Genomic DNA, 13,688 nt, shown 5'->3' with positions numbered 1-13,688 from the left:
GTTACCCCTTAGGACAAAGTTTCACGCAAATCGAAGAGGGGTCGGGGCAACTGCTGTGTGAGTTGGCGGAGAATTACCCAGAGAAAAGTTGCTAATCCCCTTGCGATTTGCTTGAAATTTTCAATAATTTGCAGCATGGAATGATTTTGGAAATTGGGTGACAAAGGGACTTTTATGTATTTTTTTTTCTGCCAATTTTTGATAATAATATTAATGATATTTTTTTTTTGATTAATAATATTTTATTTTCACGGTTTCATTTATGTTAGATGGTTTCGTGGTTAACAAATGGCTTCGGTTTAATGTGGTCACAAGAAACAAAAAGTTATTATTGAGCAGTTCTCTACGGAATCGGTCTTTTTTCTTTAATTTTAATTTTTGTATTTATTAATCCGACTGACACTTTTTTGGGCCTTCGGTATGCCCAAAAAAGCCATTTTGCATCATTAGTTTGTCCATATAATTTTCCATACAAATTTGGCAGCTGTCCATACAAAAATGATATGTGAAAATTCAAAAATCTGTATCTTTTGAAGGAATGGGCGTAATATTGAATGTTTGGCCCTTTTGAAATGTTAGTCTTGATTTGAAATTTGTTTTCGAAAAGATCGGAAAATTTCACAAATGTTTCATATATTAACATTGAAAATCGGACCATTAGTTGCTGAGATATCGACATTAGAAAATTGTGGGTTGTTTGTGTGAGACTTAGAAAACATCAATTTTCCTGTTTTTAAACCTTTGCATTGCAATATCTCAGCAACTAAAGGTCGTATCAACAAAGTCCGAAAAAGCAAAACATAGAGAATTTTCTTAGCTTTCCAAAAATATTTTTTTCAATAGTGTGCAAACATGGGCACTATTTAAAAAAATGAAAAACTGCGACTATTTTCAAAAAAGTTACCTAAAAATGGTTATAACTTGGAAACGGTGCACTTTATCAAAAATTTACTTAAGTACTTTTTGATTGCAAATTCGATTTTACATCGAAAAATGAAGTTGAAAAATTTTTGCGACCAATATTTTGATTTTTTGAAAAAATCTGTATTGATTCAAAAAGTCATAACTTGGTCAAAGATTTTTTGCCCATTCTGGAAATTTCTGAAAAGTTGGCATTTTATGTCCTCTAAAACATATCAAAAAATAAAAAAAATAAAAATAGTGTTTTTTGCAAATCAAGTTTTAGTGACAAAAAGTTAAATTAAAAATCACCAAATTTTTTTCTACCGTGTATCATTTTTTTTTTCAGTGTAGTCCATATCCATACCTACAACTTTGCCGAAGACACCAAATCGATCAAAAAATTCCTCCAAAAGATACAGATTTTTGAATTTTCACATATCATTTTTGTATGGACAGCTGCCAAATTTGTATGGAAAATTATATGGACAAACTAATGATGCAAAATGGCTTCTTTGGGCATACCGAAGGCACGTAAAAAGTTTCAGCCGGATTAAAAAATACAAAAAAAATCGAATGACCGAAATCTCAGAGAATTGCTCTATTTTAATATAAAAAATAATTATAAACTTAACAAATTCTTGAGTTTGTCTTGACCTGAAAAAAAATTCACAAAAATTTAATCGTTTATTAACATCCGGACAAGAAATTAATTTCTGATGCATTACAAATAACATGAACTATTCCCAGTTTTTATTGCTTCAGACATCAGAAATATTTCAAGTGAAGAGGTGAATTTTTGTTAAAGAATTGAACAGTTGAAAAAAATAAAAGGAAATTCAATAAAATTAAATTAAAATTAGTTAAACAATAAATTAAAATTAGTTCACCATTTTTTTTAAAGCCCTTAGAATCCCTGCAAAAATTTACACTCTAAACACAGGTAATTGGTGATGGGTATCAAATCCTCGTCGTTGCTGAATCTTTGACAGTCAACGCCATAAACTGTCAGGAAATAGCAGTTGTGCCATCGTTACGAAGTGTAATACCTGTCTTGAAAAGCGCCTTGCGAGGAGATTTTGTCACCGGACCCTGGACGAGTCGGGTCAAGAAGTCGACGAAAATAAAAGTCTGGTGAAGTATTCTTTCAGCATTTACTTGGGTAAGTGATTTTTCACTATGAAAAATATAATTTTCACGGGAACCACTATTCAAAAACACAAAAATTCACAAAAATTTCATGGAGCGTTTAAAATTACCTTAAATTGATGTCATGTTTTTAATTGGAAACAAATCACTTTACACCTTTGTAGATACACAAGTCTTTACAAAATCGGTCTTTTTTAATTTTAATTTTTGTAATTTTTAATCCGACTTAAACTTTTTTGGTTTCTTTGGTATACCCACACGGAGAGACCGGCCGGGGCAAATCTAAGAAAATCTTGGTTAATTTAACTAAAAGTATGGGTTAATTTTTACACAGCTTTTTTTCAACAATCGATTGTTGATTTTGTTAACCCGAAATTGCTGACCACCGATAATTAAAATTAACTAAAAAAATACTTGGAATTGCCATTTTTGTTGGTTAAATGGCCGAAAAAAAATTCTAGCAGTCGACTGCTAGAATATTTTTTTCAGAAAATTAACTAAAAATTTCTTGTTTTCAGCTGAAATATTGTGGAATATTCTGTTGAAGACTGGTTGGGAAATGTTTTTCAACTTTTTTTTAACAATTTTTTTTCGTTGTATCAACCGAAATATTTTTGCATGCAGCAAATTATTAGTATTTTATAACAAAACATTTCTTAATTAGACATAATTTATGTAAGTGTTGATATATATTTTCTTTAATTATCGAACGATATAGGCTGTGCCGAATTTCTAGCTATATTTTAACTAATGTCTTACTTGAATTCAGAAAAATATTCGTACATGTAGTCAATAACTAGCAGTTGTTAGCGATATTTTTAAAGAATTTGCAGTAAATTTTGTAATAATGTCTCACAAATTAATGCTGAGTGTTTTTATTTTCGCATTTATTCTGCCTAAAAATTTAACGATTTGTACTAATTTGTTTTTTTTTTGCATGAAGTTGTTAAGTTACTGTTAAAAGCATCAAAACAAAACTTTTTTTTAACTGTTGTTATAAAACATGTAAAGTTTGATTAATGTTTTAAAAATCTACGTTGCATTAAACTAAACATAATGAAAAAGCATATTACAAATTTTGTTAAACATATTTAAAAAAGATGTTTAATTTAACATGAATTCCTGAAAAATAGAAATCGAGCAAAATTTTCACCAAGTTTTAAGCTTATATTTTTATTATGTTGTATAAATTTAAGTGTTGTATCCACTTACCATCACTGTGAAATCATCCGATAAGTCATCATCATCTACAATGGTCTCAGGTTTAGTTATTTTTCTTGTGGTTGGAAACAGAATTTTCACTAAAGTTAACCTTTTGCTGCAAATAGACATGTGAAATGTATTAGTAATTTAATACAAAATTCTTAATTTCGGCTATAAACTGAAAAAAGGAACGTAAATAAATGAAATTATATTGAGGAAAGAAGAAATATCAATAATGCTACTTACCAAAGTTGCATTAATTTAACAATTACTTTTGGCAACAAACTTTCATTGCATTTGATTCAATTTATTCAACGTACTTCGATTCCTGAAAAAAATATTTTGAGTTTTACTTACCAGTTTATTGAGCAGTCGTATTGCAACAAAACTTTCAAGATAATAATTATCTTCTTTTATATATTTTATATATTTTTATTATTTTTTTTTTTATATTTTACTTCATCTCTATTTTTTATGTTGTTTATGTTGCTTACACATGGCATTTCTATGTATTTTATAATTGATGATTCTGGAAAAAAAATAATGGTTCGTTAAGATTTTATCCGTCGTAAGCACGAAGCTTTTTAATGATTCAGTTTTCTAATAAGAATCACATTAGATAAATTATTGTGCAAAAATAAACCCATACTTACTTGGATTAACCAACATTTTGTTAAATTTGCCCGGGCTGCTCTATCCGTGAAGAGTCGGCCCGCATTTCCCTTCTATTGCCCTCTCGTTCCATCAAACATTCTTCTAACATGTTCAACTCACTCGCATTGGAGGTCCTCATGGCAAATCGTCCTCTTGCTCTTCATAGTTTATCACCTGCAAAGAAATCATCAACAAACCTACTCACCAATTCCACCTCCCCAGTTGCAACACTTTGATGTGCCACTTCAACATTAGCTAAATAGTGTAATTTTTACCTTTCACATTCTCTCACTTCATAATTAACAACACAAACTCAACAAATCGACCGCTCTCGTTCGAATCCTGACTTCAAATGACAGACGTAAACAAACCCAAGTTCATCTTTTAAATATTCAACCAAATGTAAATTATATTCAACCAACAAAATTTTTGATTTTCCTAGCTGTTAGCTTTTTGCCTCTAGCATTTTCAACAAACAGGTTATTAAATTAATACTAAATTTTAGTTATTCTAACGGAATATTGGCAGTAACAAGTAAGTTTTTGTTAAAATTAACGAAAGTAAAATCAACAATTTTAATTGTTAAAATTTCTGGGCACGGTCTCTCCGTGCAAAGAAGCCATTTCGCATAATTAGTTTGTTTACATAATTTTGCATACAAATTTGGCAGCTGTCCATACAAAAATGATGTATGGAATTTCGAAAATCTGTGTTTGGTGTCTTCGGCAAAGTTGTAGGTATGGATAAGGACTACACTGAAAAAAAATGATACAAGGTAAAAAAAAATGGTGATTTTTAATTTCACTTTTTGTCACTTGAACTTGATTTGCAAAAAAACACAATTTATATTTTTTTATTTTTTTATGTGTTTTAGGGGGCATAAAATGCCAATTTTTCAGAAATTTCCAGGTTGTGCAAAAAATCATTTACCGAGTTATAAATTTTTAAATCAATACTGATTTAAAAAAAATCGAAATATTGGTCGTAAAAAATTTTCAATTTCATTTTCCGATGTTAAATCGAAAGTTCAATCAAAAAGTACTTTGTTGATACGACCCTTAGTTGCTGAGAAATTGCCATGCAAAGATTAAAATCAGGAGGATTTATGTTTTCCAAGTCTCGCCCAAGCAACCCACCATTTTCTTATGTCAATATCTCAGCAGCCGGTGATCCTTTAACAGTAACTTGGATTTTGCCCGCACTTATTTCTCGCACTTTTGACAACAACATTTTAAAAAACTAGGCAACCAGCTTTTGTTTGTTTACATTTCCAGTTGCAGTTTCCACCAAACTGAACGTTTCGCACTTTTAAATTGCGATTAACAGCTGAAAAACGATCGGCAACCGCGGCTCACTTTGACCTCTTTTGTGAAAATTTTAAATTTTCCAAGACAGTTTGACAAGTCGCAATAGGGCGATCGATAGCAATAATATAGTGCGAAGTCCAAGTTAGTGGGAATTCCGCAATAATGTTCCGATTTCCAATGTTAATTTGTGAAACAATCGTGAAATTTTCCGATCTTTTCGAAAACAATTTTTTAAATTTTTTTTCAATCAAGACTAACATTCCAAAAGGAGGTAATATTGAATGATTGACTCTTTTGATATATGTTGAAATATGTTAGTCTTGATTTAAAAAATATAAAATAATGTTAATTTACAAATCAATTTTTAAGAAGAGCAGTTCTCTACGGATTCGTTCTTTTTACTTTTATTTTAATTTTTGTATTTTTTAATCCAGCTGAAACTTTTGTGGTGCCTTCGGTATGCCCAAAGAAGCCATTTTGCATCGTTAGTTCGTTCATATAATTTTTCATACAAATTTGGCAGCTGTCCATACAAAAATGATATGTGAAAATTCAAAAATCTGTATCTTTCGAAGGAATTTTTTGATTGATTTGGTGTCTTGGGCAAAGTTGTAGGTATTGATATGAACTACACTGAAAAAAATGATACACGGTAAAAAAATTTGGTGATTTTTAATTTAACTTTTTGTCACTAAAACTTGATTTGCAAAAAAACACAATTTTTCTTTTTTTTTTTTTTGATATGTTTTAGAGGACATAAAATGCCAACTTTTCAGAAATTTCTAGAATGGGCAAAAAATCTTTGGCCGAGTTATGATTTTTTGAATTTATACAGATTTAAAAAAAAAATCGAAATATTGGTCGCAAAAATTTTTCAACTTCATTTTTCGATGTAAAATCGAATTTGCAATCAAAAAGTGTTCTAGTGAATTTTTGATAAAGTGCACCGTTTTCAAGTTATAACCATTTTTAGGTAACTTTTTTGAAAATAGTTGAAGTTTTTCATTTTTTTAAAACAGTGCCCATGTTTGCCCACCTTTGGAAAAAATATGTTTGAAAAGCTGAGAAAATTCTCTATATTTTGCTTTTTCGGACTTTGTTGATACGACCCTTAGTTGCTGAGATATTGCCATGCAAAGGTTAAAAAACAGGAAAATTGATGTTTTCTAAGTCTCACCCAAACAACCCACCATTTTCTAATGTCGATATCTCAGCAACTATAGATCCGATTTACAATGATAAAACATGAAACATTCGTGAAATTTTTCGGATCTTTTCGAAAAAAATATTTTCAGAAATTTAAAACAAGACTAACATTTCATATGGGCGTAATATTGAATGTTTGGCCCGTTTCATATGTTAGTATTGATTTTAAATTTTTGAAAATATTTTTTTCGAAAAGATCGGAAAATTTTACGAATGTTTCATGTTTTATCATTTTTAAATCGGATCTATAGTTGCTGAGATATCGACATTAGAAAATGGTGGGTTGTTTGGGTGAGACTTAGAAAACATCAATTTTCCTGTTTTTTAACCTTTGCATGGCAATATCTCAGCAACTAAGGGTCGCATCAACAAAGTCCGAAAAAGCAAAATATAGAGAATTTTTTTCAAAGGTGGGCAAACATGGGCACTATTTTTCAAAAATGAAAAACTTCGACTATTTTCAAAAAAGTTACCTAAAAATGGTTATAACTTGAAAACGGTGCACTTTATCAAAAAATCACTGAAATACTTTTTGATTGCAAATTCGATTTTACATCGAAAAATGAAGTTGAAAAATTTTTGCGACCCATATTTCGATTTTTTTTAAAAATCTGTATTAATTCAAAAAATCATAAATTGGTCAAAGATTTTTTGCCCAGTCTGAAAATTTCTGAAAAGTTGGCATTTTATGTCCTCTAAAACATATCAAAAAAATAAAAAAAATAAAAATAGTGTTTTTTTGCAAATCAAGTTTTAGTGACAAAAAGTTAAATTAAAAATCACCAAGTTTTTTTTTTCCGTGTATCATTTTTTATAGTGTAGTTCATATCCATACCTACAACTTTGCCCAAGACACCAAATCGATCAAAAAATTCCTTCAAAAGATACAGATTTTTGAATTTTCACATATCATTTTTGTATGGACAGCTGCCAAATTTGTATGGAAAATTATATGGACAAACTAATGATGCAAAATGGCTTCTTTGAGCATACCGAAGGCACCAAAAAAGTTTCAGCCGGATTAAAAAATAAAAAAAAATCGAATGACCGAAATCTCAGAGAATTGCTCTTTTTTAATATAAACAATAATTATAAACTAAACAAATTCTTGAGTTTGTCTTGACCTGAAAATAAATTCACAAAAATTTAATCGTTTATTAACATCCGGAGAAGAAATTAATTTCTGATGCATTACAAATAACATGAGCTATTCTCAGTTTTTATTGCTTCAGACATCAGAAATATTTCAAGTGAAGAGGTGGATTTTTGTTAAAGAATTGAACAGTTGAAAAAAATAAAAGGAAATTCAATAAAATTAAATTAAAATAAGTTAAACAATAAATTAAAATTAGTTCACCATTTTTTCAAAGCCCTGAGAATCCCTGCAAAAATTTACACTCTAAACACAGGTAATTGGTGATGGGTATCAAATCCTCGTCGTTGCTGAATCTTTGACAGTCAACGCCATAAACTGTCAGGAAATAGCAGTTGTGCCATCGTTTCGAAGTGTAATACCTGTCTTGAAAAGCGCCTTGCGAGGAGATTTTGTCACCGGACCCTGGACGAGTCGGGTCAACCAAGAAGTCGACGAAAATACAAGTCTGGTGAAGTATTCTTTCAGCATTTACATGGGTAAGTGATTTTTCACTATGAAAAAAATAATTTTCACGGAAACCACTATTCAAAAACACAAAAATTCACAAAAATTTCATGGAGCGCTTAAAATTACCTTAAATTGATGTCATGTTTTTAATTGGAAACAAATCACTTTACACCTTTGTAGATACACAAGTCTTTACAAAATCGATCTTTTTTAATTTTAATTTTTGTAATTTTTAATCTGACTTAAACTTTTTTGGTTTCTTTGGTATGCCCAAAGAAGCCATTTCGCATAATTAGTTTGTTTACATAATTTTACATACAAATTTGGCAGCCGTCCATACAAAAATGATGTATGGAATTTCGAAAATCTGTGTTTGGTGTCTTCGGCAAAGTTGTAGATATGGATAAGAACTACACTGAAAAGAAATTATACAAGGTTAAAAAAATGGTGATTTTTAATTTTACTTTTTGTCACTTAAACTTGATTTTATTTATTTTTTTATTTTTATTTTTTTATTTTTTGATATGTTTTAGGGGACATAAAATGCCAACTTTTCAGAAATTTTCAGGTTGTGCAAAAAATCTTTTACCGAGTTATACATTTTTGAATAAATACTGATTTAAAAAAAAATCGAAATATTGTTCGCAAAAATTTTTCAATTTCATTTTCCGATGTTAAATCGAAAGTTCAATCAAAAAGTACTCTAGCGAAATTTTGAAAAAGTTTACCATTTTCAAGTTATAGCCATTTTAAGGTAACTTTTTTGAAAATAGTCGCAGATATTCATTTTTCATATAAGTGCCCATATTTTCCCTCTTTTGAAAAAATAGCTATGTAAATTCTCTACATTTTTCTATTTTGAACTTTGTTGATACGACCCTTAGTTGCTGAGAAATTGCCATGCAAAGATTAAAAATCAGGAGGATTTATGTTTTCCAAGTCTCGCCCAAGCAACCCACCATTTTCTTATGTCAATATCTCAGCAGCCAGTGATCCTTTAACAGTAACTTGGATTTTGCCCGCACTCATTTCTCGCACTTTTGACAACAACATTCCAAAAGGAGGTAGGTTGAATGATTGACTCTTTTGATATATGTTGAAATATGTTAGTCTTGATTTAAAAAATATAAAATAATGTTAATTTACAAATCAATTTTTAAGAAGAGCAGTTCTCTACGGATTCGTTCTTTTTACTTTAATTTTAATTTTTGTATTTTTTAATCCAGCTGAAACTTTTGTGGTGCCTTCGGTATGCCCAAAGAAGCCATTTTGCATCGTTAGTTCGTTCATATAATTTTCCATACAAATTTGGCAGCTGTCCATACAAAAATGATATGTGAAAATTCAAAAATCTGTATCTTTCGAAGGAATTTTTTGATTGATTTGGTGTCTTGGGCAAAGTTGTAGGTATGGATATTGACTACACTGAAAAAAAAAATGAAAATGGTGATTTTTAATTTCACTTTTTGTCACTAAAACTTGATTGGCAAAAAAAAAAACACTATTTTTAATTTTCTTTTTATATGTTTTAGAGGGGCAAACACTCAATATTACGCTCTTTTGAAATGTTAGTTTTAATTTAAATTTTTTGAAAAAAATGTTTTCGGAAAGATCGAAAAATTTCACGAATGTTTCATATTTTAACATTGTAAATCGGAACATTTGTTGCTGAGATATCGACATTAGAAAATGGTGGGTTGTTTGGGTGAGACTTAGAAAACATCAATTTTCCTGTTTTTTAACCTTTGCATGGCAATTTCTCAGCAACAAAATTTTTTAAAGTAAAGTATGGAGAATTTGCTCAGCTTTTCAAAAATATTTTTTTCTAGGATGGGCAAATATGTGCACTAATAAAAAAATGAAAAACTTCTACTTTTTTTCAAAAATGTTACCTAAATATGGCTATAACTTGAAAACGGTGCAATTTATCTAAAATTCACTGAAGTACGTTTTGATTGCAAATTCGATTTAACATTGAAAAATTAAGTTGAAAAATTTTTGCGACCGATATTTCGATTTTTTGAAAAATCTATATTGATACAAAAGCTTGGTTAAAAATGTTTTGCCCATTCTGGAAATTTCTGAAAAGTTGGCATTTGATGTCCTCTAAAACATATAAAAAAAAAAATAAAAATAGTGTTTTTTTGCAAATCAAGTTTTAGTGACAAAAAGTGAAACTAAAAATCACCAATTTTTCTAACCGTGTATCATTTTTTTCAGTGTAGGTTTTTGAATTTTCACATATCATTTTTGTATGGACAGCTGCCAAATTTGTTAGGAAAATTATATGGACAAACTAATGAGGCAAAACGGCTTCTTTAGGCATATCGAAGACACTAAAAAAGAATCAGCCGGATTAAAAAATACAAAAAAAAATCGAATGACCGAATTCTCAGAGAATTGCTTTTTTTTTTTTCGATTTAAAGAGGTTTTATTTAACATAGTTCCGGTAGTTTACAATTTGTTTTTTCTAGTTTCGGGATCCTGTGCTTTTTCGATGTTTATAATCGTCTAGATATACAATCATTGGATGATCTTTAATTTCTTTATGTGTGGGGTTTGTTCAAATTTTAAAAGATGTTCAAAACATTTTTAAAGTACTTTGCAAAAACTGCTTTGTTATTCCATCGAGCGTCGCGTATTTCTTTTTTGAATTTCTCTAGGCAGCCCATGCCATCTAATCCGTAATTCATTAGATTAAATCTAATTGCTTCACAGACCAGCCACAGACCCGCATTCTTTTTGTAGCTTTTTGAATTAAACTGTAATGCTATCAATTCTTCAGGATCCCTGGTGTTTATTCTAATCCGAACGATTACAAGGTTTTTTATCCAGTTCCAAATCACAGTAGATTTATCGCATGATTTAATTCGATGAGTTATTGTGTCAAGATTACCACATAATATACAGTTTGGAGAATCTATTCCAGCTATTCCATGACGAAACATTTTACTTCTGGTTGGAATAAGTTCATTTAAAAGTGAGAAAAGGTATGTTTTTGTATCAGATGATATAAATTTTTTATTAAGATTTTCAAAAATTAAGTCCCATTGAAGATTTTACATTTCTGTTTGCATACGTGGCTTGATACTCATTTGATCAATAAAATAATTATAAAATAATTTACTCGTGTTCAGCACTGTTCGAGGTTTTAATTCAATAGCAAGATTAATCCATTCTCGCGCATTTCTCGTTATAGCACGGTTGTTACTTTGCGCAATCATAAACTCATCAACCGAGGAACCAGAATTCGTTTTGAAAAATAAGATATTTTTAATAAATAAACTTTTACATTTTGCTTCTACGTCTTCCAATGCAAGACCTCCTTTATAAATCGGAAGGTACAATTCATTCTTTGCAACGCTATAAAAGTAACCTTGCCAAAGAAACTTAAAACATATTCTTCTTATCTCAGCTATATGTTTGTTATTTGGAGGAAAAATTTGAGCGATGTACCATAGTTTAGAAAGGACGTATGTATTTAAAATAAATGCTTTTTGAAAAAGGTTTAATTTACGACGATGATGTAGTGAAATTGTATATTTAAGTTTGTTGATTAGGTCTTTATAATTTTCTGAAATTGTTGTGTCAAAATTACGATGGAATATTATGCCTAGAATTTTCAAATTATCAACTTCTTTTATCTGGTGTGGCCCTGAACTACAGTTGTTAAATCTCAGAAACTGAGATTTAACGGTGTTGATTTTGATTTTAGCATAAATGCTAAAGTAGTTAATCAGTTCTAGGGCCTTATCAAACTCATGATCGTTTCTAATGAGTAAGCTAATGTCATCTGCGTAAGCTATTACTCTTACAAAGCAATCGCCTATCAAACAACCTTTAACCGACTCAAAAAGCATACGAATCAAGGGTTCAATGTATAAACAGAAAAGAGCCATACTCAATGGGCATCCTTGCCGAACTGAGCATTCAATTTTGAAAGAATCTGTAAAAAAACCGTTGAATAAAACTTTAGACGTTGCATTTTGGTAGAGACGACTAATGCAGCGAATAAAACTATCAGGAAGTCCAAACTTTTTCAATATTTTCCACAGAACTTCATGATCCACGCTGTCAAAAGCTTTTTCCAGATCGATACTAAGTAAAAGATTTTTAAAATGTTTGGTCTGTTTTGATTTGATCAATACATTTCGCAATGTTTTAAGAACGTTAACACAGGATGTCTCTGAGATACAAGCTGACTGTCCAGGGCCAATCAGTTTCTTCATCATGGGTTGTAATCTATTCCAAAGAATTTTAGTAAAGATTTTATAGTCAGTATTAAGCATGCTTATGGGTCTCCTATTGTTAAGGTCATGAGGATCACCTTTTTTAGGGATGAGTGAAATTATTCCGGCTGAGAAATGTCCTGGTGGGTATTCGTTATTTACAAGATAACCATTAAATAAGTTCAACAGGTCTGTATTTAAAACATCAAAGAAAGTCTTATAAAAATCATAGTTTAATCCATCGGGTCCTGGTGAAGAATTATTAGAAGCATTGAAAATAGCATCTTTAAGTTCTTGTAATTCTATTGGTTTGGAAAGGGCATCCCGTTCGGCATCGTTCAGCGTCATTGTGATATGCTCCAAAATATCATCATTATCTGATCCACTTTCAGCTCGTTTACAAAAAATGTTCTTAAAATGGTCAAAGATCATTGATTTTAGTTCTGATGTTTTTGAAGTAACTTTGTTATTTATACGTAGACTGATAAGCTTTGATGGCGTTGAATTTTTTATTCTAGATGTTATTTGATAAATACTTAGTTTCTCATTTTCAATTAAATTACTAGTTCGAAAAGTATAGCGATAAAATTGTAATTTATTTTGCTCTATTTCCATTAATTTTGATTTAACAATTTTCATTTCAGAACCAACATTCTCTCCTTCTTTTTGCTTTTCAAAAAGTTCATTGAGACAACGATAGTAAAAGCTTTTCTCTCGAATTGTTTGTTGATTACTTTCAAAGCTAATTTTTTTGAAGAAACTTTTTGATTTTGTTTTCATTACTTCATTCCACCAATAGCATAAGTTTATAAAAGAATTCCGATTTCTTAGTCCATTGTACATTGCCGTGAATTGCGTCAAAATATCATTGTCATTGAGAAAAAAGGAATTTAGTTTCCAGAAACCACGACCTATAAAAATATTAGGAGCATTGTCTTTTAAATTGAGTTTAACAAGTACGCCATGGTGATCAGAAAAGCTTAATGGTAACGTTTTAATACAAGATATTTGATTAATAAATTCATTCGATGCATAAAATCTGTCTAAGCGTGATTTGGATGTACCTCTAATAAATGTAAAGTTAACTCGTGATTTCAATATGGTTTGTTCAACGTCTTTCAATTCTAGTCCAGAGATTAAATTTTGCAGTCCTTTGCAATAATTCTTAACTACTCCATTCATGTCTTCAGCCAAAAGTATACAATTAAAATCACCAACTATGACATTTTCCTTGCCATGCGCAAGATGAATCAAAATGTCTTCATTAAATAACGTGTCTCTTTCCTTTTTCTGGTTGCTTCCACTATGTGCATAAATATTTATATAGTTAATAGAGTCAACGCAAACGGATGATATTCTTCCGTTTTCATTTAAAATTATATCAGAATATTGTAAGTTATTTCGTAAAAGAATTCCAGTTCCCTTATTATTAGCGCT

The 13,688-nt window shown here is 30.0% G+C and overlaps 1 protein-coding gene across 2 annotated transcripts in view; it reads left to right on the top strand.

The window, feature by feature from the left end:
* Positions 1-13,688, top strand: part of LOC120430358 (kin of IRRE-like protein 3) — a 450,977-nt gene that overhangs the window by 232,169 nt on the left and 205,120 nt on the right. The window lies entirely within an intron of this gene.

The sequence above is a fragment of the Culex pipiens genome, chromosome 2 (assembly GCF_016801865.2).
Source record: "Culex pipiens pallens isolate TS chromosome 2, TS_CPP_V2, whole genome shotgun sequence".
Classification (NCBI taxonomy): Eukaryota; Metazoa; Arthropoda; class Insecta; order Diptera; family Culicidae; genus Culex; species Culex pipiens.
The sequence above is the reverse complement of the archived record's forward strand: the minus strand, read 5'-3'. Positions and strand labels throughout refer to the sequence as shown.